Genomic DNA, 26,998 nt, shown 5'->3' on the forward strand with positions numbered 1-26,998 from the left:
GAAGACCATTCAATCTGTTACGGCTTTTCTTTTCATCCTGTCTACCCGCTCCTTCATCAAGACTTCTCCTGCAATCATGCACCATCTATAGAAGGCTGATACCACTTCAGCCCTCCTTTCCCTGTGGACATGTTCCATTTTACCTTTCCCATCAAGATATCAGAATCATGGCAGCTATAATTTTAAAGGTTAACTTGAACTTTAAGCAAACCATTTAAGAGGCAGTGTCAACATATCAAAGCAATTCTTCTACTGAATCTGGTTACGATAAAAGAAGAACCGATCCAAACTTCTGCCAACAGATCATATTTGCAGCTGGCCAAACTAATGAGCTTCTCGGCTCTATGAGCTAAGATGTGGATTAGGAGTTTGGTGAACAGAAGAATGAGTGAATCATTTTGCAAATGGCTCCTGATTTCTGCAAGTATATAGTATTCACCAAAAAGCATCAATGAATTTTCAGGCTATGTTTTTTCGCAAATTGTCCTCTTGGGCAAGAGGCTATTCATATTCATGGCTTGATTGGCTACCTAATCACATGGCATTGTTCCTGATTCCTGACTGGATGACTATGTTTTTTTGAAAAGGTGAACAACTAATAACCAGTCATAAACTTCTGGACAAAGCAGTTATGCTAAATCCTTGAAACCTCGCATTTTGTTTGCTTTTTTTTCTATAAACTAATGGCTTCAATGGATTTTTCTGAAACCTTTTTTCTGGTCAGGGTGCTGGTTTAATGTTCTCTTAAGCACATTTGCCCTCAACAGTTGGTTTCTTGCTCGCAGGCAAATATTTACATTCATCTACCTTGAAGTAACTGTGTTGGCCATCTGTTGACACAGTTTCCTATGCAATATATACAATCAGGTCATTTTGTTCCTCCTTATTTGCTCTACCTCTGATTTTAGTATCTTCTGCAAATTTGGATTGTGTGGGGAAAGGGGGATCAAAAGGAATAAAGAGTAACTCAGCAATGAGCTTCAAATTACCAGGAGTTGGGCCCACAACTCCTATTTGTAAATCTCCCCTTCAAGATCTGATTTTCAAAACCCTCATCCAAATGACATATATATGATCGCTGCCTCAGCTCATGTAAATCAGAGTTATGCTGATTTACACCATCTGAGAATCTGACCCATTGAGAACAAGTAAAATCTAAAAGCTGGGCCCTGTGATTCATCTTAACTCCTTTCCAAATTATAACATTGCCATGTCTGTCCTCCCTTTAGGTCCTGCTGTTAGCTGGTTTTCTCTCCAGCTGGTTTTCCACTTCCCAGTCTAATAGCTTTGCTTAAGCTATTACTCTCTGATGTGGAACTGAAGGCTGCATAGCTGTAGGCTGCTCCTATGCTTTTTAATTTTCCAAGTACACAGCGTCCACTCATCCTCTGCATTTCCCTCATCATGTTAGCAATATCTTCAAAGAACTCCAACAGGTTAGTTAAGCATGACTGCTCTGGCTCGAATCCACAGTAGCTATATCATCCTTAAATTGTGCTGTTCCACCTGTCGCCTGTGACTGATTTGAAACTTAATGGATCACTATTTTCTTCATTTGTCTTTTGGCCCTTTAAAAAGAAAGCCGAGTAAGATGTTTCCACTTTAACATTCGCAGGAATCTCTGTGATATCTAGTAGACCATTAAAAATACCCTCCGCTGAATTCCTTACTTCTGTCTAACAATAATACTTAGCATTCACATAACCTTGTCATTGCTCTTTACCAGTGTTAACCCCATGGGCCCGTTAAGAATCATTATCTCCATTTTACAGATGGGGAAACAGATATGGAGAATCAAATCTGCTCCCTGCACAGCTGTCCATGTGAAAGATGGGAGGGCCACCGGAAGCCTGCCTCCACATTCCGTTCCCTGTATAGTGCCCTAAGAACGAGGAACGGTCCCTCTCTGAGATGTCAGCCATTCCAAAGGGGAGGGGGAGTGGTGAGGAGGAGGGAGAGCCATGACCTCACACAAGAGTAAGGGATAAGAGATTGGCCTTTATTTCCTGGGCCCAGTCAAGTGACATAGGTCACAAGAGATTATGCCCAGGTCACACGACTGGGCTCAGAATTCGCTGACTGCTGGTACGGCACCTGTCACTGGCTGATTTCAGAGAGGAGAAATGCTGCAATGCGTTGAGGGATGGCTGTGCTCCTTTTCCATGCTTGGGAGCTCCAGAAGGCCTGATACCTCTGAGACGTGATGCTTGGCCTGACTTCGGCTAAGGTGGCATCACCCCCCAAAGAGAGGCTGTAAATTAAAGCCCAAAGAAAGCATAAAGAAGGTAAGTGACTTGCCTGAGCTTACAATCATGGCTGGGGCTCTTGATGGAGGCCACTGCCGGTCGGGGAATTGAATCAGTGCAAACTCTGTGCAAGCGGGCACCCTGTCTACTCAGACCCAATCCAAACGATGTTGCAGTCTCTTTGAACCGCTCCAGCCTCTGCAGCCAACCTCCCACCCTGTGCCAGACTGCACTGACACGTCAGCACAAACCCACCCAAGAATCTGGCCCAGTGTTCTTTTCTTTAGCACTGAACTAGTTACTTGCATGTGGGGTTTTTGCCCTTTAAGCTTCAATGTGCACGTGTGTCTCACAATTTTATTTATAAATACGTTTAGCAATCAAATCGAGTCCCCCGCCAGCAGCGACCATTTGTGAAATATATTGCAATGAAACTGAACTGGAGGCCAGGGTGCAAGTAGAGAAAAGTTGTTCTTGTCCCTTTTGCTAACAGTCTCCCTCTTTCCCCTGGAAGACTGCGTGTCAGCTGGATAATTTATTAGGAAATCTCACTGTAGTGCAATATGGTATGTGTCATCCTTTGGGAGCAAGAAATCAAATATTCACTTGTCACTGGGAGGGCTGATTTAATTCGTATGTATAATGATTCGCCATTTTGCCTTAAAAATAGCTGTGCAGGGTGTATTGTTTCATATTCAGAATGGATGGGTTTTAATTCAGAGGGCTAGGAGCTATTGCTATGGTGACACACAATAGTCCATAAGCTCAAAACAAAACAAAACCCAAATGCTATCTATTGCTCAGAAAGATGAGGTAGCCCCTGAAGTGTGCAGGTCAATTGTAGATCCTATGAGAATTGAAAAACAGCTGCAGCTGTTTGTCTGCCGATTCCTCCAGCAGTAACAAACATTAACATCTAGATGTGTCCCTTCCAGGTGGAAAATGCCAGTTTCTAAACATTTCTCCTGGATCCATCTGCCTGTGAAGTTAGGAACCAGGCCAATAGGGCAATGCTCTCAGTGCTTGAGATTTCAGTAAACCCAGGGAAAGACTGCTGACCAACCCTTCCTTCCTGTATGTGACCATTTCCTTTACACCCGCAGTGAATTTGATCCTGTGCTTTAGTTAGTTAGTGATTTACAAATGGCTCCTGCCACCCCAGCACCTGGATGCCTTATACAAAAATAAATACAATAGGTTCAGAATCGAGGTCTGTCAAGCACATATCCTGCTTCTAAAGTGATCTGGGAGATCAACCAATAGCTTGATCTAACAGAGGACTTATACTGCACCATGAAGCTTGCCAAAGTCAGTCTTTATTGGACCCTGTTGGACCTATTAGAAGGAAAAGGTCCTGAGAACCTCCTGCCCACGGTCCTTCAACTCCAAGAATCAACAGCCAGGGTAGCCCTGCACATCATATCCACCTCCACGGGGCATAAGAAGAGAAGGGAGAAAGTGTTCTGGGACTTCTTCCTTTAGCAGACCCTTTGCTAATAATTAGTGATGGGTCTGAACTACCCATCCTACATCTCCAGTTGGGGTTTGGCCCCAAGTTCACAGCTTGAACCATATTGTCTGAAACTGGGCTCAGTCTGAAGATGCAGAGGTCTGGAGAATCCAGGGTTCTGGGGTGGTCCCTGGTAGATCTATGAAGTTTGAATCTGGGGCCAGGTCTGGAGCTTTGGCTTTTGTGTGTGCATGTCTGTTTCCTAATTATTACAGCCAATGATAATTTGATTGAATAATAGTAATGCCTCTTAGCGTTTGCTGTATCCTTTCTGTGGTAGAGCATTTGGGTCCGCGTACATTTCCTTTGTGTGTAGTTCACAGTTTCATGGTCCTGCAAGGAGCGAGCGTTCTAACGGGATTACCCCAAATCGATCCCAGAGCAGAATTCCACTGTATTGCTGGTGCCTTATGTGCAAGCGCAGCGCTCAGCTGCTTTGTATTATTATTATTACTATTATTTATGTCACTTTTCGGCCCATATCCCCGCTTTTAATGAATAGTGACATCAAACACACATAAATTAGACTGTAAACTGAGGATCATAATTAAATGGAGTAGACTAAAAAAAAATAAAGAATGTCAACTAACTCCCAATTTGCATACTATTATGTACAGTCTTCAAGGTTTCAGCCGAACAATGGATACAACTGGGGGATTATAGCGAGGTTTAAATTTTGCAGGGATGATTTGATATTCTATCTGCACAGCAAGCAAGTCATGTTGCATCAGATCAAATCCTGATTTCATTCTATTGCTGAGAAAGCTATTGTTGTCTCTCTCTCCCCCTACTTCTTCATTATGGGGATGTAATTTATTGAAGTGCCCTTGAGAATTTGCTGCACAGAATGGATGTAGCTTTATATAGTTTAAATTGTTCCTTGGTTGCAGAGCACTAGTGGTTAACAGAAAGATAATGAAAATATGGAAATTAAATTAGCTCGGTGCCAGAGCTGAAAGAAGAGTTTCTCTAACTTGCCTGGATATGGGCAAGTTTTAGAAAGAGAAATATGATTTATAAATCGTTCTAGAGAAGCTATATATAGGGGGATTTTCCATCTTCTTGCCCTTGGAAACAAATGATGATATGATTTTTCACATGCTATATAGAAGTCAGAGGATTCTAGGCTTCAGTTAAGCAATACAAAGTGACAAAGAAACACATTTTTCAGTGGTGTTCTAAAGAATGAAACCAAAGGTTGAATGACTTAAAAAATAACCTGTATGAATGATCCTGATCATTCCCATGGATCCCAAGAGATTCATCACTATTATACTGGGATTTAGAGATTAAAACAAAGAAAACAGGCCAACCATTTTCTACTATTCATAATTAACTGGGGGAACGCCTTGCTACAAGATACAGTACAAAATGCCAGTGGACAGGATTTTAGAAAGGACTATGCATTTATGTGTAGCCCTTCTGTCAAGGGGTAACAGCAGTGAATTAAATTCCAGGGTTGATATGATGTGCAAGGTCACCATCAGGCCTGCTGCTCCAGTCCACTGCTGCTGGGTCTCGTCCAGTCCAGTCACTGAGGTCAGGTCTGCGACCAGCAGAATAGATCTGGTCCAGTATGCCACTGTCAATTCTAACAGGTCCACTGCCAACCAACCAGGTCAACTCCAGTCCGGGCTGGCCCTAGGTCTGCTCCATTCCGCTGATACCAGCTCTGATTAGCCACTGAAATCAATTCCCCAGTGGAGCTTGAGATGCTGGGGTAAAGTTTTTCACTGGATTAGAAACCCAGAGTAAAGCAAGAACCTAAGATATAGTCCCTGCTCTCCCGTAGTGACTTTGGGATCCGCTACCCAATCTGGCCCCAGTGACTATCAAAACTTTCCCTGTGGTCTAACTTTATATACACACATACCATTCATAAGAATGAAACATGAAAAAAAATCCAAATAATATAGCTTTGAACACTTTATGAAACTACCCTGAAATAAATAATAATTGTGACAATCAAGCCTCATGGCTCCTTTTCTCTTACAGTTAGAATGTCTCTGGCTCCTGTTCCCTGCACTCTTTTGAGCTTAAGTACAAATATCAGAGTTATACTAACCAGTATAAAAATGTGTAAAAGTTATAAACCATCCTGCCTGAGGATGGAAGCCACTCACTTATGGCCAGATTTGCAGTATATCGGCAGATTGGGTACCAAGCACTTTTGAAATCTAGCAGTTTATTTTGGTGCCTAAATGAGTACTGAACTCATTTGAAAATCTGGCAGTAGGTGCCTGAGGTGTGCAAGAAACTTCCTCCCATAGGCATGTACCTTCTGCCATTGTTGGGGTTATACATCTTCCACTAAAGCGTGTGATATTGGTTATCTTTGGAGACAGGATAAAGGAGATGGACCACTGATCTCGTCCACTCTAGCACTCCCCAATGTTTCTAATTACTGCATATGATTCTTGATTTAGCACCAACAGGTGTGCTTGGCACCAGCACAGAGGAAGACACAGCCTAGAGATTGAGTGATGAAAATTATAATCCATAGTGGAGCTGCATCTGTAAAACATAAATGGATGCACGGAGAGGATTGACTTGGATATGAAAATTCCAGCCGGTGACCAACCCCATTCATGTCCATCTTGTATGGTCCACGTCAGCACACAGGCATTCACGGCTGATCTATCAGATGAAAAGTTGAGTAAAAACTATTGCAATTTTTTTTTAAACTCTAAGAAAACCGAAGTGTTGACACTATGTTATCTTACATAAACAGTAAGGGATGTGTATCTGATAAGAAAATACAGCAGAGTTGAGAAGCTGAGAGACTATTTATGGTAAGTGTAGATACTGTTATAAAATTTTATTGATGATGATTTGTCTCTAATCTGTTCATCCCACTTCAATCATGCTTCTTCAAATAGCTCAGAAATTAAACTAATGCAGGCAAGAAGCCCACCCATTTCACCTCTTGCTTTTAATCTGAAGAACCACATTTCTACAAATTCCACCTCATGTAGAGTCAATATTTTTGCATTCCAGTTTAGACATACAACGTGAAATCCTGACCCCATTGAAATTAATGGTAAGACATTTCACCCAAAATTCCGGGAGGAATGCAATCCTGTAGAGAACTATGATCTAGGACCATCCCAGAGTATGAGATATCAGAAAATCGATGCAAGAGTGATATCAGCAACGTATATTCCAAATCCCTACTATTAGACTGTTAGGGTGATTCTTTGATTTACTAAAAGTAAACAAACCTATGGAGCTGTTTAGAATATTTGTGACTGCCTGCAGTAAAACATATTTCATCATTGTGGCGGCAAGAGAACCTTTATTTTTTTCCATGGGAAATTACTCAAGCCACAATAATGTGTTTTTCTGAATTAAATAGATAACTTTACAGACTGTAGTGTAATAAAACACAGATAAACGCAGCCAACATACCTTATTTAAAAAATTAGCATGTCATATTTAAGCCTCTTCTTTTGATTTGCAAGTTAATAAAACCATAGCCCGTTGCTGTAGGGAGGGTAATTAATTAGCCATCTGTAAAATTAATGGTAGGGCAAAAAGGCATTCATTGAAATAGTTAAGGGACACAGCAGAAGCATATTCCAGCAACAGAAGTGGTGTTATAAGTCTGGCCGTGTGATCTTATCTTCTGAAATAATTGCATTTTTCTGAAGGAGAGTTCAGTTTATGATAAGAGATAAGAGTTATTCAATGGGATCTTCAAAGTCTGGGGGAAATAACAAAAGAGTTGGTGATTTGTGTCAACTGAAGCCACCTATCTCCCTCCAGAAAGGGGGAAATTGTGATACAAGATTCAGACAATGTGCATTATCCTCCCTCTCGCTCTTTTTAAAGTCAGTTTAATTCGGTTTAGTTTAATTCACTGAGCTAAACCGAATTAAAGCCAATGAGAGTCCACACAGGGATTTAATGTGATTTAACTAACCTGCCTTAAATCCACATCTTTAATCAATTCAAATTAATGTTCTTGAGTGTCCCTGTATTAACAAGCCATCACTCCAGAAGCTGCCAGAGAGAAGTCTCTCCAGAGACGTGGTGGGCTAGCTCTTGCCTACTAGAAACTGGACTCCGAGCACCAATTCATTTCTCACAGGATAAAGACTAATTTTAAATGGTATCTAACATATCACTCTTGACATTAGACCAGATTCATTCGGGTTACCTGGGGGATAAAGGATTACTCAACAAATTTAAACGTGAACGGTGTGTAAGCCATTCAAATGGTTACAATTTCCTTGAACAAACTTTGAACTGAATATACATGTTCATACAGCTTTAAAATGTGCCCAAATAGATCCTCCGTGCTGTCCAATATACTGTGTCTGGGTATTGTTTTCCATCAGTGCCCTGCATACATACTGTGTCATGATTTGATTCTGTTGGATTCCCAATGTAGATCAATAACTGTATTAGAAGTGTAGCATCCCCTTTCCACCTGGTTACCTCCTTTAGTGCCAATCTCCTTATGCGTTTTGATGGACAGGCCTGGGTTCTTCTGGATCCCATGTGAATTTATTTGGCAGTGCCATCATCCTCTTTGCTCCTTCCTGGCAGGGTCACCAGGGCAACTTGGGAGGAAAATTCTAATCACAAGATAAGCTCCCCTTAGTTGCCAGATAGTTGGAGACTTCCAAGAAATAACACAAACACATACAATATATTTAACACTGTAATTATATTGGACAAAAGATAAATATAACATAACAGAGTAAAACACTATTCTCAAGGTCACCAGTGCCCGTGTTGATAGTACTTGTGTATTTCCCCAGACACGTGACCTGATATGGTAAATGTAAAATGTGTGTCCCATTGGTATGCGTACTTTGTTGGGGCCCTTGATGACTATGGCCATGATATCTTCTGTGCGGCAGTTAGCAATATGGCTGACTGGGTTCAGTACAGTCCAAAAGACACACAAGTGGGATAAGGTGGTACGTCCCTCTGCAGATTTAATAAGCAGCAGGTTATCAAATCCCCAGACCCTTACCCCCCTGGCTTGAGGACATAGTTCAGAGGATATGGGGGTCCCCCAAACAGTCTCCCTGACTAGCTAACTAAAAGATGGTGACAAACTCTGTGATGGATCTTCAGGTTCAAAGATGGCTCTGGACTCCTCATCCCTGCAGAGGGGCTGATGATCTCTGTTGGCAGGTGTCCTCTTCATGCAGGTGTCGGGATACTTCCAGTCCCAGGATTTCCCCTCACCACAAGAGGGTGCAGGGCTCAAGGTACAGGTTACACAACTGTACTAAAATCCAAACTTTAGTCTCCCACCTCAGCTCCCAGACACACTCACAGTAGGCAGCAGCCATGGACTAATAGCCAGAGCAGTAGTGCCGTGTGGTGACTGATTTTACCTAGGGAGCTGGAGGGCTAACTCAGCCTGGCTTGGGGAAGTTTTCCCAGCAAAACTCTACAAACTGGGAGTCACCTTGGAGCGGGAAAGGCTCAAGCTGAATTTTGCTTCCAGGTCCCCAGAGGCCAGCTCTCAGGGGGAACCCTGCATGCGGGCCTGGGCTCACCAGCCCCACACACAGCCAGGCCTGCCCTTTCCCTGGCTGGCTCCAGACTGCTCCAAAAAGGCTTCTCCCCACTCCTGAGCACCCTGGCAGGCCAGGCCAGTTTGTTTACCTGCCGCGTCAGCAGGTTTGGCCGATCGCGGCTCCCACTGGCCGTGGTTCACCTTCCCAGGCCAATGGTGGTGGCGGGAAGCCACGGCCAGCACTTCCCTCACCCACGCTGCTTCCCACCGCCCCCATTGGCCTGGGTCTGGCGAGCCGCATGCCAGAGGTTGCCGACCCCTGCTCTAAAGGAAATAGCATTCTTCCTTCTGAGCAGGAACTGAGCTACCTCCAGGATGGTGATGGGGGCATGGTGTGAGTGTACCATATTTTAGATATATAAAAACCTTTTGTGGTCATCCCTGATCCCAAGGCACTGCTCCAGAAATTCATTAACCATGATGTCCTGGCTAAATTCTATCTCCTATAAGATTCCCCCCTTCAGTATCAACTGAGTGTAGTATTCTTCTTCTCTTCATGTTCCAGCCTAGTTGGATACACTTTAAAGTGCATCCCAGTGTTGACTAGCCTTGCTGTGAAATGTTAAAGATGTGCTGTGATTCACACTAGGAGGGCCTGCGTTCAGGTGTGTGAATTGATTCCTATACATAGCCAAATGGTTTGAGTATTTCCTGGATGGAAATTATATACAGATGTAAGATATTATTATATATCATTGGGAGAAGCGGGTGCTCAATTGGTTACTTGCAAAGTCTAAGGGCTTCACACAGATTTAAGAAGTAAATCTCTCCCTTTGCGTGTGAAGACTGCAGCCTCTTGCTGTGTTTAAATCATCACATATCGCTAAAGTTCCCACCCGTCCCCCGCTAAAATGTTATTATAAATAAGGAGCTAGAGCAGAGATCCTGCTCCCAGTTGTTAAATATCTGTTTGTGATGAATTTGGCCAGCAGAGCCTCAGCTAGTGGTAAATTTGTTTTCAAAAAATGCAGCAATAATTCTTTGACCTTTATACTGTTTCTCTAAAGTCGGAAATGAATGTCACTGTTAACATTTATTATCCAGTAGAGCAGTCACACATCTGCAAGGATGCTGTTTTCTTTAGAGTGGACTTCTTATTTCCCTAAGCTATCCAAACAGATGGTGATTTAACACTAGGATATAATTCATGTTTTGTCAAAGAACCAATGGGTGACAATGTAACAGTCCCATGACTTTCTAAGAGTCCATACAAGAAAATGCACTTGGGTAACTGACAGTCCCATCCTCCTTTTTCCCTCCAAGGGGACAGACAATGATTCACTTACTGGGTTTATTTACTTCAATGGCACTTTTCTTTCTTCTAAGTGAATGTAATGTCCACGAAAGGTACCACCCTATTTGATACCTGGAAATAGGGAGAGACCCCCCACACACACACAAACACACCCTCCCAGGAAATATGACAATTGACAGTTTTGGTGACTGAACTCCTTTATTGATCCATAGGATACGCACAGTCTGGGTAGTAAAAATACAGTACTTGATTTGCAGGCACAATCAGGTATTTACGTATCATGGAGTCTCCAGGTCATTGTGGATGCAAAAAGGAAGGCTTAGTGAAGGCAAAAAAATATGACCCCCAAATTTGCACCACTGCTTGGGACTGCAGCCTCCGCTTTGCCCATGACTTTGTACTCATATCATTAATGACATCTGGCTCCGTTTCTCCAGAGATCAGCATCCAGTTTCATTTTGCAAGGGGTCCACATCCGTGTCTTCCACAACTAACAGTCCCAAGCTTCCATTAGGGGGAACTGGATGTGTAGTCTCAGCCTCAACATGTCCTCTCCCTGTTATTTGGAGGAGGAGGAGCTGCAACCCATTATGCCATTTTTTGGGACATCTCTATTTAAGCCCTGCAAAGGTCTTGCCAGGGTCTTCCAGCAAAGAGAAGGGTGTGCTCCTGGAGGCATTATGCTGCAGAGGCCAGGAACAAGTGTGATATGCATCTGATATCCCTAATAGGAAGACCTAGGGTGACCAGATGTCCCGATTTTATAGGGACAGTCCCGATATTTGGGGGTTTTTCTTATATAGGCTCCTATTACCCCCCACCCCATCCCAATTTTTCACACTTGCTGTCAGGTCACCCTAGGAAGACCAAAAGGGGAAACCTGGGTCCATCAGCAGGGAGCAGTAAAGGACACAAATAGAGCTTCACAGCTCACCTTTACTCTCTGCTTTGTACTGCTTGATACTGCGAGCCAGATCCTCAGTACCACTGGAGACTTCTTTTGCGTTGCTTCGGCAAGAGGATTTCAAGGTGACCTAGGGCAGCCACTGAGGATTCATCTCTCACTGAGGCATTCCAGGGCAAACTGGGGGGTGGCTCTGGAGCATATCAGGAGTGGGAGCAGAGTACAATTCACTTGCACAGAATGGCTCCTCCTCTCACCGTTAGCAGCAGTCCCTCCAAGACAGGGGGAGGCTCGTGAGTGGGAGAACAAAACTGCAATGAAGCCCTTATATTCTGTGGACAAATAGAGCTCTTCAGATTGCAGCACCGAGGGCCCTACACAGGTTTCACTTTTAAAACCAAAAGGGAAAGAATAGCATTTGCAAGGCGCTGTCATATTATCCAGTAAAAACACTGCCTCCTGCTTGATTGGATTAGAAAGGAGCTCTGTGTGTTTTCTGGTCTCTCACACACACATATATCAGCATCAGTCTTTGATGCAAGACTAAAAAGATCAGACTAGCGAGCGCCAGGCACGCTCTCGGAGGTAACACCGTGAGACAGGCCCATATTGAACACTAGTTAAGGGAGACAAGAAGAAATGGGGACATTACTTTGTGTTTTCTAGAAAAAATAGGATTTCAATACTGGATCTTTGAAATGAGCAAGCGTCATTTACCTCAGCCCATCTGTATCACAGCGCACCTAATGAATATAGATCGTGGAATCGGTGCCTGGAGTAGAGAACAGCGATCCCCCTCAACCAAGATGAATGGTCAGTGTTGCAGAGCTGGAACATTTAATTTGTCAGCTAGAGACAGATAATATTATATGAGAGAGCAGTATTTCTCCCCCACTTGCACCTCCCTTTGCTGACAGGGCAATGGAAATCTTGTGGCAGTACATGTCTTCCTTTCATGGAGGAGGAATCAGATGTGAATGGTGGCACATCCCCGAGCAGGATTTCTCTGAATTTGGTACTTTCAGTAGCACCCATTCATGGTAAAAGGGGAGGGAGGAGGGAACTGGATGGCTCAGGGATTGGTGATTGAGTCAGGAGCCTTGACATTTAGGCCATTGGTTGGAGTCCAACCCAGGTTGACAGCAACTCAAAGGGTACGTCCACACTGCATTTAGTCACCTGTGGCTGGCCCAGGCCAGCTGACTCAGGCTCGTGGGGCTCAGGCTAAGGGGTTATTTAATTGCAGTGTAGATGTTTGGGCTCGAGTTGGAGCCCAAGCTCTGGGACCCTCCCCTCTTGCAGGGTCCTAGAGCCCGGGCTCCAGCCCAACTCAAATGTCTACACCACAATTAAACAGCCCCTTAGCCCAAGCCCCGCAAACCCAAGCCACAGATCAGCCATAGGTGTTAAACTGCAGTGTAGACGTACCCAACATTAATCCTTTCGTAAGCACAGAATGTGGTAAGGCATGGAGGAAAACTGGATGGCTCGGGGAACTGGCACTTCAGCCAGAATCCCTGCACACATCCAAGTCCTTCAGTACCAGTCTAGCCTGGCTCAGCTGCAGCCCAATGTTACCCCTTTCATAAGCACAGATATCCAGTTGTTTGTTTTAAAAATTACATTTAAATGCATCTTGTTCCATGCCTGACTGTCAGCCTCTTTGCTCCATCTTGAGATTAAAGAGGACAATAAGAAAGGATTAGAAAGAGAAGGACTGAAGAGGGGAAGCAGGGAAATTTTCCAACCTTAAGATCTGTGCGTGCTTACATGGATGAAGAAGCCTCCCGCTCACATTGCCAGCTCTTTCTTTGGGATTTCTGAAAGGGTTTTTTTTCTGTTTACACCACGTAACACAATGAACATCCCTTCCCTTTTAGGACAGATTTGTCTGTAGATGTAAAGGCCTCTCTTAAAGTGACCCTTACCATATCCATTTATATTTGAAATTTTTTAGTTGGCCAAATGACTAGGCTACCTGCATATTTCAACATTGCACCCTCTGGACCAATAATTAATTACAGTGATTCCTTGAGTTTAAACAAAAGCTAATGGAAATCCATATGCCCAACGGAGTATAGTAAAAACATATATTTTGAAATTTATGAGGCTAAATGAGATATGGGGAACCCCATGAGAAAGAACACAATAATAATAAGGAAATAATAGATTTTCACAGAAAGTGAGCACTTTGGGTGAACTGATGAGAAAAAGAAATGCCTCAAGGACCTTTATTCCTTTCAAAAGCCTACAGGATTTTGTTGAAAAATAAGAGGCTGTTTCAGCTCAGATATTGCATTCACACAAGCCTGACTTCTTCGTTCACAAACATGATCAAACCCGGAAATATTCACTTCTAGCATATCTAATGAATGCCGTTCAGGAGATCCAACCACAGCTGCATTTTCATGCAAAATGCATGATGTAAAAAGTAGGAGTCTTATGATTAAGATCTGTATATATCTGCTTACTAATTAAGCCAAATTACTTATCTCCCTCACACAGAAAAGCGAAATAATTGTTGACTAACACAACAGTTCATAGCACTCAAAAGCAAATGCTCTGTGTTAAACATAAAATTAATTTCTGGTGTTATTTCTTGTAGGGATGAGACTCTTCCAAGATAGCAGATTTCCACTCAAGACAACTCACATCTATCTAGCTATGCAGCCCTCAGCATTTAAGCAACTGACCGCCCCCCTCTGTCCAACTTGAATTCAAATCTGGATTTGAACTTTACAGAAGTTTGGGTTGTTTGAGTCCAGAGCATAAGTTTGGGCCCATCTCTTATTTCCACGAGAAACCAGCTTTAACGCCATGACTACATTTAGTTTGTATTTCTTTGGATGAGCTCATACGCAGATCAAGTATCACATGTGGTGGACAATGTTGGACAAAATCTAAATTGGAACTGGCCCAACAAATGCCCAAATAAATTATCTGTCTCTCATTCAAAAGAAATTAAAAGGAGGAACCACAATGGACCCAACTGATAGGCAGCATATGCACAATGCAAGATACCAGCTCATTGCTCATCCTTTGGTGTACTGCTCAGCTTTCCATTTTTAGTCCCTGTGTGAAGGGACAGACTGGAGCTTACAACCAAACAGCATAGGCACCATCAGGAAGCCCCGCCATAGCCTGGGCTAATAAAACAGGAAAAGGAAACTGAGTAATGGAGAGGGGACCAGAAGCCATGCTGGCTGCTACACATTGCAGGCCTCCAGGTGACAAGCCTGACCTGCTCCCTAGAGACTGTTCTTCTGACTGTAAGGTGGGTTGTTCAGGTTTGAGGCTCTGAGTTAAGGACCTTATGAGCTGTGTTAAGTGGGTCTTCCCCTCACCTGGGAGAAAGCCAGCTTCCCTCCTAGAACTTTAAAGAAATTTAAAGAAACTAGGAAGTTTCCAGGCCAGTGCTGGTTGTGAGGCCATCTAAAAGGGGAAACTAGTTTGGTGTTGGCCTCTCTCTTCTCAGATCCTGTACACCCCCACATCAGAAAAACATTCCCATTCAGGAGAGCAATTTAGCATGTGCTTAGCTTTTAGCAAGTGCTTAAGTCACATTGATGTCAATTGGACTTAAGCAGATTCTTATTGCTTTCCTGAATAAGAACAAGCTTAAAATTGTGCTTCAGTGCTCTTCTGAACTGGGATTTCCATTTTGCATCCATTCAGAATCTCTCTAGTAGGAGAGTTTTGCTTGGAAACAGCATCAGTGTGAGATGAAGTCCTAGGACTCATAGACATGTGGCCTAATTTTTGAAAGGTGCTGAGCACCTGGAAACTAGGCCAACTGGTCTTTGATGGCCCTTGAGCCGTTACCCATTTATAACCTCATGTGTTGGTTTGTGTTTCTATTATACCATAAAAAACATAAAGCAGAAGCTAAATTGGACATGAAATAAGAGGCAATGAGAGGGCACCGGTGTTCTAGTGGACCGAGCAAAAAGCTGTGACTCAGGATTCACTTCATCTCTCTGTGCTTCTATGTTCCCATCTATAAATCAGGGATGATATTTACCCAATCATTGTGAAGTGCCATGGGATGTAAAGTTCCCTATTATTATTTCTGATGGCTAGAGCAGGGATTTTGGAATCAGACTTCCTAACTTCTATTCCCAGGGCCTAGTGACCATGGGAAAGCCACTTCACATCTCTTAGGTTCCATTTACCCATCTAAGATGACCCCGGATCTTTGAGGAAGAGAGGCTTTGGAAGAGCCAGTAACTTATTCACCAGTAAAATCCAACATCCATGGTAGACAAGATCTAAACAAAACTAATAAGATGAGATCATGAAACATCGGGGGGAAATCTGAGTCAATAAAAAATAGGCTTCCTCCAGGATACAAATCTGGTGGCATTTTTCAAAGAGAAAACAAAAGAAAACAGACAGGGCATGAAGGGGTGGGTACAGTCCGCTTTTATTTCAAAAAACCTGTGTGACATGGTACCACACACCAATAGAGATGAGTAGCAAACACGGCTTCCGATAAGTCACCATCCTTGAGTGGATAAAGGCGCTGATTGACTTACCCAGATCATATTGTAATAGTAAGGGTCCGGGGGAGGAGAATGACAGAAATGATTAATATGGGGTTCTGTATTAAGGCTTTTTTGCTGCCTGGGAACGACTTTCAGGACTAACGTAGTATCCAGGTTTGCGCAGGACATTTTCCTGAGTGGAATAGAGAACAACGTAGCTGGAGGTGATCAAATGCAGAGACCTAGTTAGAACAGAAGCATACACAGCCGCCTGGCCTACAAGACAGCGAACAGTTATGAGAAAATCTGAGAGAATATAATTTACAACAAGGGAGACAGTCTGCAGTATAAATGGTGAGTGGCCAGTAAAGGTATAACAGTAGAGAGGAATATGAAACCATCAGCAGCTGCATATAGCTGCAGTCCAGGACTCTATTTTTTAAATTATCTATCATACCAATTATCCTTCTGATGAATCTGCTCTAGGCCCTGTAAATTTAGAAGATGCCATTTCTACTGTCAGCAGTTAAGTTACAGGTCCAATCCCTTCATCCAGGAGATTGTAAATAAAATATTTGCTGCTCAGTGGAGGAGCTCCCCTCTTTATATTTTAAAGGGACTATGCCCTACAGCAATCCCTAAAGGGTTTCTAGAAAGGTAGGAAAACAGAAAGACTCAAGCAACAACCCACTGTGATTTAACAATGGATGGAGAAAGCAGTTTGGATAACATGAGAGAACTCACACCATGCCCACAAGGCACCCAAACTGGTTTTGTGCATCAGTGGTAGCCCTGCAGAGAACTTGCTGCTGGTGGACAAAGTTGTCCGCTCACATGGTTTTGGCTCTTCTCTTTGTTCGCAGCTGATGGAAGTAGGTGACGAAACGAAGAGCAAAAGCAGCCGTGTGATTATGCTTTCCTTTCCAAAAGGACAAAATATTTATTGCTCCTCAGAGCTGGAATGGACCCAAATTCTCCATGTGCATGTCATTTCTGAAAGGGCACTGCATCCAAGGCTGGCCACAAAATTAGTATTGGGAGTGAGTACATGAATGAATTTCACGGCATCTTCTCTTATTTTCTCATTAGTGTCTTTGCCGCAAGTCTGTCTCAGGACAATTTTATGACAGCAGAAGTGATGCTGTATTTACTGTCTAATATGGCTAATTTGAACTCAAGCATGCATGCCGTCTGGTTATTGCTTAAATAAATCTTGGACCAATCAGACATTGCATATTTTGTGACTCAGTATAGCAGAGTTATTTCCCCTGTAGATTGTCAGCTGAGATGGCTATAAGGCCAGCTCCAGTGAGACTGGACTAAACAATAACCACTGGGGTCAGTAGTAGTCAGGGTTTGCAGGATTTGGGGTCTATATTTTCATTGTACCATAGGTGTGCCAGGCACTTTATGAACAAAGAAAAATGAGGACCTTACAGTCTAAGTTAGGCCTAATAAAGCAAGTGATTAATTTAAAAAAGGGGTGGAGACGTAAGAGTTTTGGAGGACAAGGGTGAAAACAGCAAAAGATCAGGATATTCCAGTATGGTTATTGTTATGTACCTACCACCTTAGAGCAAGGGTTTGGGGGTGGGGAGTTGGTTTGTTTTGGTTAATCTTCCTCCCCTACCAGCTAGGCTTTTCTACACACTCATCACAGTGGTATATGAGTGCCTTTTAATATGACTCTATTAACTTTCGGGGCAATATATAGACTGGAGGCTGAAATGCAGACCAAGGCTGAAGCAGTCCTGTCTAGGGACAGGCTAAGTGGGACGGGTAACATCACACGCACACTCTGCCAGCCCAACCTTTCTTGAAAACTGAAACCAAACACAAACTTTTTCCACTCACTTTTTCTCCTAATTTTCCCGTTTCAGCTGGGAGTGACAGTTCCTTGGAAGAGGCTGCTAGCATGATCTTCCTGTCTCTTCTGGGGTAGTTTGGATGAACAAACTTCTGAACTTTTTAAATGTTCACCCATCACTGTCCAGTACTGAACGTGCCATGTAATTTTCCATATCCGCTTCTAATTCCTAGCGTGGCTGAAAGGTGTCGCTCTCCTCAAGCTTCTTTCACTGCTCTCCTTGGGAGAATATTACACACCCATGGTCAGCCATTGTCAGCCCAGCAAAGGGGCCGACTGACAACAGCCCCACTGGTAAAGCTGCAAAGCGCTTATTCTCTCCTTCCCATGGCAAAGCCCTGGCTGTTTACTGGAGAAGCTGTGAAGACAACACGGCCTGGTTGTGATGACTGCTGCTGTGTGCAACATACAATCCCTAATCCAAATGAACGTCATGATGACCAGCCTGACTAAAAACATTTCCATACTTGTTTGTGGGACACAGGACTTGGCTACTTCTCCCTCCTCCCCCAATTATTCTATCAGCAATATCCAATTGCACTCCCTGATGCCTCTGAATTCAATACTCTCAGAAAGATTCAGAGCACATTTCCCTGAGACATTTTCATGATACAAACCTCCTGAGGCAGCCCAATCTGGCTGCATCATCCATGGTTGAGCATAAGCCAAATAATCCCTGGCAGAGAATTCCTGATGCGTTTGTATTTAGTTTTGGCCTGAGCAGTGAAGTTATTTTTGAAAGCTGGCTGAGAAAGCACAGCTATACAGCAAGTCCTGTGATCCAGTGCCCTTGGTGTCTCCCCAGCCCTTAAACTAACACAAAAGCTTTTTAACCCAGAGGGTGGGATTCAAACAGAATCCGCATCCACTACAGTTACATCCCCATCAATACTATTACACACAATGAGAAACTAGGGAGAAATTTTGCCCTGGGATACATGGTACAGGCTTCACTTTAATAGGTGTGCTTGCTGGCAGCTGAGGCAGAATGTATTAGAAAGAGATAAGAGACCAGAGATGCAAAGTTCTAATCCAAATACAAACTTCTCTATACTTTGGGAGTGTTTATAAAAAGAAAAAAAATGCCTAATGTCTCAAAGGTATTATTAGGCATTTCAGTGTAACAGCAGCTTGGTGGTTATCTCATTAATAATACTTAACAGTTCCTAGGATAATAAACACTTCAGCTTTGGGTTATTTTCCTTATTAGGTCTAATTTTTATAATGCTAAGCACCACACCAGCTGGGTGCTTTAAATACAGAGATTAAAACAGAAATAAGAGCACAATAGATAGTGAGCAACAATTAAACAAAATCAAACTGGCTGACCCCCCTTGCCCTGAAGTTCATTCCACTTTAACAATTATACTGATTGATTGTCATGCAGCATAAACAGGAGTTAGGATGGGCATCCATGGGACTCAAAAACACACAAATCTCTACAAGACCAGGTCCACAAAGCTAAGAGGTGTGGTGTGAATCTACATTTCCATCAGAGAATCAGGACTGGAAGGGACCTCGAGAGGCCATGTAGTCCAGTCCCCTGCACTCAAGGCAGGAATAAGTATTACAGGGGAATCGCATCTTACGTTAGGGTTAGGATCTGAAGTCAGCGTGTTAGGCGAAAATCGTGTATAGTCAAACGCTCATTGAGTGGAATGGTGGGCAGAATCATACACACTACAGGTACAGTATTTAAATTGTTAATTTTCTCTTTTTTGTTTTGTTTTGCCAAGCATGCATAGTTAAAATCGCGTAAGTTAAATGCGCCTATGATGCGACTCCACTGTAGCTAGACCAGTGTTTCCCAAATTTAGAACACCGCTTGTGTAGGGAAAGCCCCTGGTGGGTTGAGCCGGTTTGTTTACCTGCCACGTCCGCAGGGCCGGCCAATCGCAGCTCCTACTGGCCGCAGTTTGCTGCTCCAGGCCAATGGGAGGAGCTGGAAGTGGCGTGGGCCGAGGGACTTACTGGCCACCGCTTCCAGCAGCTCCCATTGGCCTGGAGCAGTGAACTGTGGCCAGTAGGAGCCGCGATCGGCCGGACCTGCGGACGTGGCAGGTAAACAAACTGGCCCAACCCGCCAGGGGCTTTCCCTATACAAGCGGCGTCCCAAGTTTGAGAAACACTGATCTAGACCATCCCTGATGGGTGTTTCTCTAACCTGCTCTTAAAAATCTCCAAAGATGGACATTCCACAACCTCCCTAGGTAATTTATTCCGGTACTTAACTAGCCAGACAGGAAGTTTTTCCTAATCTCCATCCTAAACTGCCCTTACTGCAATTTAAGCCCATTGCTTCTTGTCCTATCCTCAGAGGTTGAGAACAATTTTTCTCCCTCCTCCTCATAACAACCTTTTATGTACTTTAAAAGCTATCAGCCAAATTCACCAGGTGCAATGCTGGTGCAAGTCTGAAGTCAGCAGAGTTGTGTACGCATACTCCAGTGGTAAATTTCACTTAGTTTTTATAGGCCATAAAGAGTGCACATTTAAATTATGGCATACCCAAGTCCTAAAATTGTAAAAAAAAAAACCACCACCAACAACAAAAACCACTCTTCCATGTCCCAAGGTTGATTGAGCTGCAGAGCACTGTCTCTTGCTCATCTCCTTGATGAGTATTGTATGTGGAGTTCACCGCACTGTAAGTCAGATCCATTAAGAAAATAAGGGCAAGAGCCTAATGTTTCCAGCCTTGAAGAGGAGATAAAGCACTGATTAGTGTCAGGAAATATAAACAGCGCAGAAGCTACAAAGAATAGGAACTAACCAACTTCTAAAGATGATTTTCTGGTCCTGCCTCATCAGAGCTGAAAATCTTCAGGGGAGGATTTTGGTCTAGTGGGAGAAATCTTCAAGGAACAAGAGGCAGATGCCTTGGAACTCGCCCCAGGCTCAGCCAGTGCCTTTGAAGCAGACAGGGCCAATCCTGGGATTCTCCACTGACACGGCTCGAGATGTCAACAGAGTTTCTCAGTGGAATTCTGCTCTTATGTGATGCACTGCACAAGCTTTTATCTTGGCTGTCTCTGGCAGCCACTCTGATATCAATGGTTTTGCTCAGAAGAGGATTGTCACATCAGCTTCAGAGTTAACATTCCCTTGAACACACCCTCTCAGGCTATGCATATTCAACAAGACAACCAAACATTTGTCTATAGTCCCTTGAGTGATGGCCCTGAATCAGCAAGATGAGATCCAAACTTTCCTAGACTTTTTTGGGGAGAGGGTGGGAGAGAAACAGGGAGAAAGGAGCTAGTTCAGATCTTGTGCTGCACTTTGGGCTAATTCTGGTGACATTTCCAGACCCAAGAGGTTCTGATTGTCATGTAAATAATCAGATGTTTATCTAAAATAAATCTTTTTGGGTTCAGTCATCACTAGCTGCCAACTGGGGAGCCAACTCCTGCAGCAGAATGGACCACCAATGCTGCTCTATGATGCAATCAAAGGAGAACTCCACCTAAAATAGCAAAATGTAAAGATAATTAAGAGTCTTTGATTCATAAATTTTTTTAGGCCAGATGGGACCATTATGATCATCTAGTCTGACCTTCTGCATAACACAGACCATAAAATGTAATCCAGTAATTCCAACACAAAGCCCAATAAACCTTGGTTAAACCACATGGCTTTTAGGAAAATATCCTGTCTCCACAAAACATTGAGGGATGGGAGAATCCACCACATCCCTTGGGGCGAGGAGGGTGCCTGCGTGTGCCCACCATCATAGAGACGAATAGAAAGAAATATGGTCTGTTCCACAACCCTCTTCATCCAGCAAATATTAATTCCATAGCAAGGCAAACTGAGTGAAGTAGGTCACCCTCTCTCTGCTGGATCCTTTGGTTTCATTTTACTTCACAAGTGAAAGATTTATCTTGGAAAGACATTCCTCACCCTCTGTCCATCTACGACAATGTAAAGTTGCAGCCCTCTATCAACAGCGATCCTGTTTTAGGAGAAACTCCTTTAGCAGCCAGTGCAGAAAGCTTTCCTTGGTCCATTAGGGACACCTGCTGAGAATCACTCAAATTGTAAGTGGACAGTTGTTTCCTTATCAGGAATACAGCAATTAAACACCTGGGCTCCCTTATTCACTGATGAGGCATATTCAGAGGAACTAGAACAGATTACCCAATCATGTAAAACCATGCCAGGAATCCAGGATGAATATTTTTGCAGCTTGAGGCTGTATTTAAACTCAAACTCCCTAACCTAATATTCTATTAATCTAATAACCAAGCACTCATTATTTGAAAGAGCACCAGAGAAAATAGCTTGTTGGCATTAGATGTTTTTCTCAACAGCTGAAGTATCTTTTAAGGAAAAAGAAAAGAAACAAAGCATTGTATTGATTTTGCATGTAGAATTATCAGGGAGGAACAGCAGTTCTTGGACAATGCGGGGCTTTTAAGCTGTTTTTCCATGAATATTTCTGTCCTCCCTCTCTTCTCACTAGCTCATCCTCTAGGATGTTCTGTTTTTCTTTGCCCAAACTTGTTGGATCCTTTTATCTGGGGTGGCCTGGTGTGGGTTTCCATTATATTTTGAATTGCTTTTGCACAACCTCCTGGATCATCGGTTGGGAGAGGGAATCTTTCTGAAACATATTACAATAATATTTTTAAAGTGAATTTGGGACTGGTGAAAGACACTGGATTGACAGCCCTTTGTCTGGATTCATTTAAACTGTGCCTGCTGAAGTGTACAGACACCAGGTATTGACATTTACCTGCAAATACCCATTGTCCATAATTAATTGTTCCCCAATACATTCAAACTAATGGTCTCTGTACCTCTGAATTCCTTTCCACTCATGCAACCAGCCTACATATCATGTGACTGAGTGTGGAATAGATAGAGAGATTAGACAGATAAGAAAAGTCTGGCAGAACTGATAGGTTTTGCAACCCCTTCTGAAGATCAATACATTCAAGCTGTGATGGGCCAATGTGGCAAGCAGATTCCAGAGCTGAGATGGACCCTGGAGTGAAGATGTGTTATCTCCAGCCCCCTCTGAGCCCTTTGGCCAATCTCAGTTGCCATATCACAGGAAAAGAGGGCTTTGTTTATATGAGAGGTGGAGCACAGACAACAACAGAACAAGCTTCCGCCACACTATTCTGGTAACGTGCCCTGATCCAGATCAGAAGGGTGGCACCTGCCTATAGAGTGAAGCAAATGCAAAAACTCCTATGGTCTCCAATGTGATCCAGAAACAATAAAACCCTAAACTTAACCATCCTAGGGGCCTCTTATGAGCAGACTGCATTGCTCTGTTTCTCACTGGCATCTCTCGTGAGTGGCTTACCTCTCTGCTCACAGTCGTGACGTTGTATCAGCTTCTGTTACTGGAGCTTTTCTTCTGTTTCACTTGGATTAATGAGTCAAACATTCCTTGAAGGCCATAGCCCAGCAAGAACAAGGGCAGGTTTCCCAGATACACATAATACCTGCTGCAAGGCAACGCCTGCTTAAATCACCAGATCATTACTGCAGCAGAAGGGCATGCTAGTGAGGAATAGAAATCCCTTTCAAACACATTTGTTAGCTTTGCTAGGGTGTTTGGGGTTTTTTTTTCCTCTCTGCTAACTATATACACTTGAAACTGGCAAGTCTGTTTATGTAGCATGTTTGTTTGATGAACTGTATTGTGCCTTTTCGTTTTGTAAATTCTGTTTGCTAATCCTTGGGAAGAGACTGTCCTTTCCCCATTGTTTGGTTATATCATGGGGACAGAGCTATACAGTATTCGGTCATTCACTGCTTAACATGGGAGTGAGCTGATTGAAATTCAAAGCTCATACTGTACTGGGAGTGCTGCATAGCTCCGTATCATAACCTTCAATCCTTTAGAACGGTGTTTCCCAAACTTGGGACGCCACTTGTGTAGGGGGAGGGCTGGGCCGGTTTGTTTACCTGCCACATCCGCAGGTCCAGCTGATCGAGGCTCCCACTGGCCGCGGTTCACCACTCCAAGCCAATGGGAGCTGCTGGAAGCAGCGCGGGCTGAGGGATGTACTGGCCGCCGCTTCCAGCAGCTCCCATTGGCCTGGAGCAGTGAACCGTGGCCAGTGGGAGCCACGATCGGCCGGACCTGTGGACGCGGCAGGTAAATAAACAGTCCCATCCCGCCAGGGGCTTTTCCTATACAAGCAGCATCCCAAGTTTGGGAAACACTGCTTTAGAATGAGGACTGTTGCTAGAACAATTAAAACACATGGGCACTACCCAGAGAAAGCAAAGATCAGTTCTAAGCATCAATACAGAGTCAGTTAATGATGTCCCTGGAAGCAGAATTCAAAGACCTATCACTGCCATGCACTAAGTAAAGCTTATGGGGGTAATGACAAGATGGAGCGGCTTTCCTTTTATTTTTCTATTTTTCATGTACCAAGTGGTGGGTAAGAACATGAGAGGACTCCATGTTACTCAAACTAAACTGGCTCTGTTTTAAAAGAACTATTTAGAAAGATGTTATAACTGCAGCAAGCATTTAAGCCATGTGCACACAGACTGACTTCCTAGAGCCTCCTCCAAACTCTTCCTTCTTGAAACTTGCACTCCTTCCTTCAAGTTCCACGCAGGTTGCCACACTAATGTTGGTTGGCATCAGTGTGTGTGTGCTGGGGTGGTGGGGAGAGGGAGAGGGTTCCTCCCTAAAGGTGAATACTTTCAGGACCAGATCCTCAGCTGATGTAAATCAGCATTGCTCCACTGCAGCTCATGGAGCTACTCTAATTTACACCAGCTAGGAAACTCTGGTGTTTAAAATATATAAAGGCCAGTGTGACAGCCACCATCTTAGCTGACAGACTGGGTATTGAAGCAGAGACCTTCAGAGCTGCTAGAGCTTGAGCCACAGAGCCAATGGTCCTTAACCTCGGGCTGTCACAGGCTCAAAGCCTTTGTGGATCAGGCACAGAGGAGGACACATGACACATGCTTTGCAATGAGTAACACCAGCACTCAGAAGGAGCTAGCGCGTACCCAAGATGAAGATGACAAATGTCTGATAAGGAAAGGAAACAGATTTCTGTTTCAAACAGCAATGAGAAACAAATTTTTTAAGGTTACCAGATTAAAATCCTGGACTGTATCTTTTTAAAGCTAAAATTTCAGTCAGCTTCAAGCAAGCCTCTTTTTGTTTGCTCACACAAACCCTACATTTGCAAGCATAAGTGAGGCATTGAGTTGCCTGGTTTAATGAGGGGAATGTGCTAAAACTTGATGAATCAAAGATGAACATTAAGGTTGAAAAGTTGACCCTTAAAATCTCCAGCCAAATTCAGAGGACTAGCAGCATTTTACAATAAGAAGCAATGTCTTTCAGATTAGATGAATTCCCACAATCCATAACAACATCTCCTTATCCAGAGGCCTAACAAGAAGATATGAGAGTTACTACTATTACTACTGAAATTAAATGGAGGGTCTCTGTTAGATGAAATGGAAAATTTCAATAAGCAGGAGGTGACTGGACTGAGATGCACCAATCATTTCACATAGTCCAAACAAACCCAAACAGATGGTAATGACTTTCAATGGATACTAACCCAGGCCAGATTTGAGCCAGAAGATGAAAGACTCCATAACCCATTACAAATCCCAATCCCTGAGCCATCCAGTCTGGCCAGTAACTTCTAAAAAGAGATAGAAGAGGACATCAGAGGAATCTGCCTGCTTTTTTTCCTCACTACCTATTCTGGCATTTATACCATGCTTATTGCTGCAGTAGCCATGTGCCTCTACTGGTCTACTCTATAAATTAAAATGTAAGAGCTACAGGTGGTTCTGAACCAAACAGTTGCAGAAGTTCAAACTCTGTTCTGTTCTTACATGGCCCCTTTCACCACAATGTCTGAGATCGACATCTGAACCCTGTGGCTCAAACCCAGCTCTTACGAGCGTCTATGAAACGTACACAATCCCGACGGTGCTTCAAAAGTTTTAGCCAGATGGCCATTCCAATTGGCTTCAATCAGAACTGTGCAGCAGAAATCCCACACAGCACTTCTAGCAAACAAAAGTTCTCCAGAGAATCAGTGTGTCCCACAGACAGGGAAAGGGTCACGGCCATGAGAAATGGGTTCTCAGTGCTTTCCCTTCACACACACGCCCTTACTCTCTCTCTCTCTCGATGAACAGCTGTGAACCAGCTGAAACACAAGAATCCAGCAATCTCTCTCCTCCAGACTACACAGTCCATTCAGGGTTCAAGTTGATTACACAGTTATTTTTTGTAAGAAAAGTTGAGTGGGAGAGACAGACAGGTTTATTTCTCACCCGGCTACATAACGGATTACTAAGAGCACTAACTCATCTGTCTTTGCACTATTTTACCTTCATTACAGAAGCCATTTTTCACAAGTCTGATCTTCAACTGGTTAGAAATGAAACTGTTCAGAGTTGGAGTACGCTGCAGAATTGGACTTCTGTTCTCCAGGGTACTCTGGCTTCAGTTGTTCCTTGTTTAACAGTCACCAGTGCAGCTCCTTCTCCAATCCCAACCGCACTGAATTCCATAGCTACTCTCCCAGACCCTCTTTCGAGACTCAAGGAGCAAAACCCAGGACAAAGATAGAAATGATCAAAACCAGTGTTTCCCAAACTTGGGACGCCGCTTGTGTAGGAAAAGCCCCTGGTGGGCCGGGCCGCTTTGTTTACCTGCTGCGTCCACAGGTCCGGCCGATCGTGGCTCCCACTGGCTGCGGTTCACTGCTCCAGGCCAATGGGAGCTGCTGGAAGCAGCGCGGGCCAAGGGACGTACTGGCAGCCAGAGTCTAAAAGCAGCCAGAGTCTGCAACAGGGTGAGCTGGGTCTTTCTTTCTTCCATACCCTCACCCTTCCCAATTCCTCCTCCTCTGTTTTATGCCTTGTGTAGCTCCTTTCTATTTTTTTCCATGTCATTTTTTTTCAAATGTGGACTCCAGAACTGGACACAGGATTCCAGCAATGGTCTCTCCAATGTCTAGGACAGGGGTCGGCAACCTTTCAGAAGTGGTGTGCCGAGTCTTCATTCATTCACTCTGATTTAAGGTTTCGCGTGCCAGTCATACATTTTAACATTTTTTAGAAGGTCTCTTTCTATAAGTCTGTAATATATAACTAAACTATTGTTGTATGTAAAGTAAATAAGGTTTTTAAAATGTTTAAGAAGCTTCATTTAAAATTAAATTAAAATGCA

This window comes from Mauremys mutica, chromosome 11, assembly GCF_020497125.1.
Source record: "Mauremys mutica isolate MM-2020 ecotype Southern chromosome 11, ASM2049712v1, whole genome shotgun sequence".
NCBI lineage: Eukaryota > Metazoa > Chordata > Testudines > Geoemydidae > Mauremys > Mauremys mutica.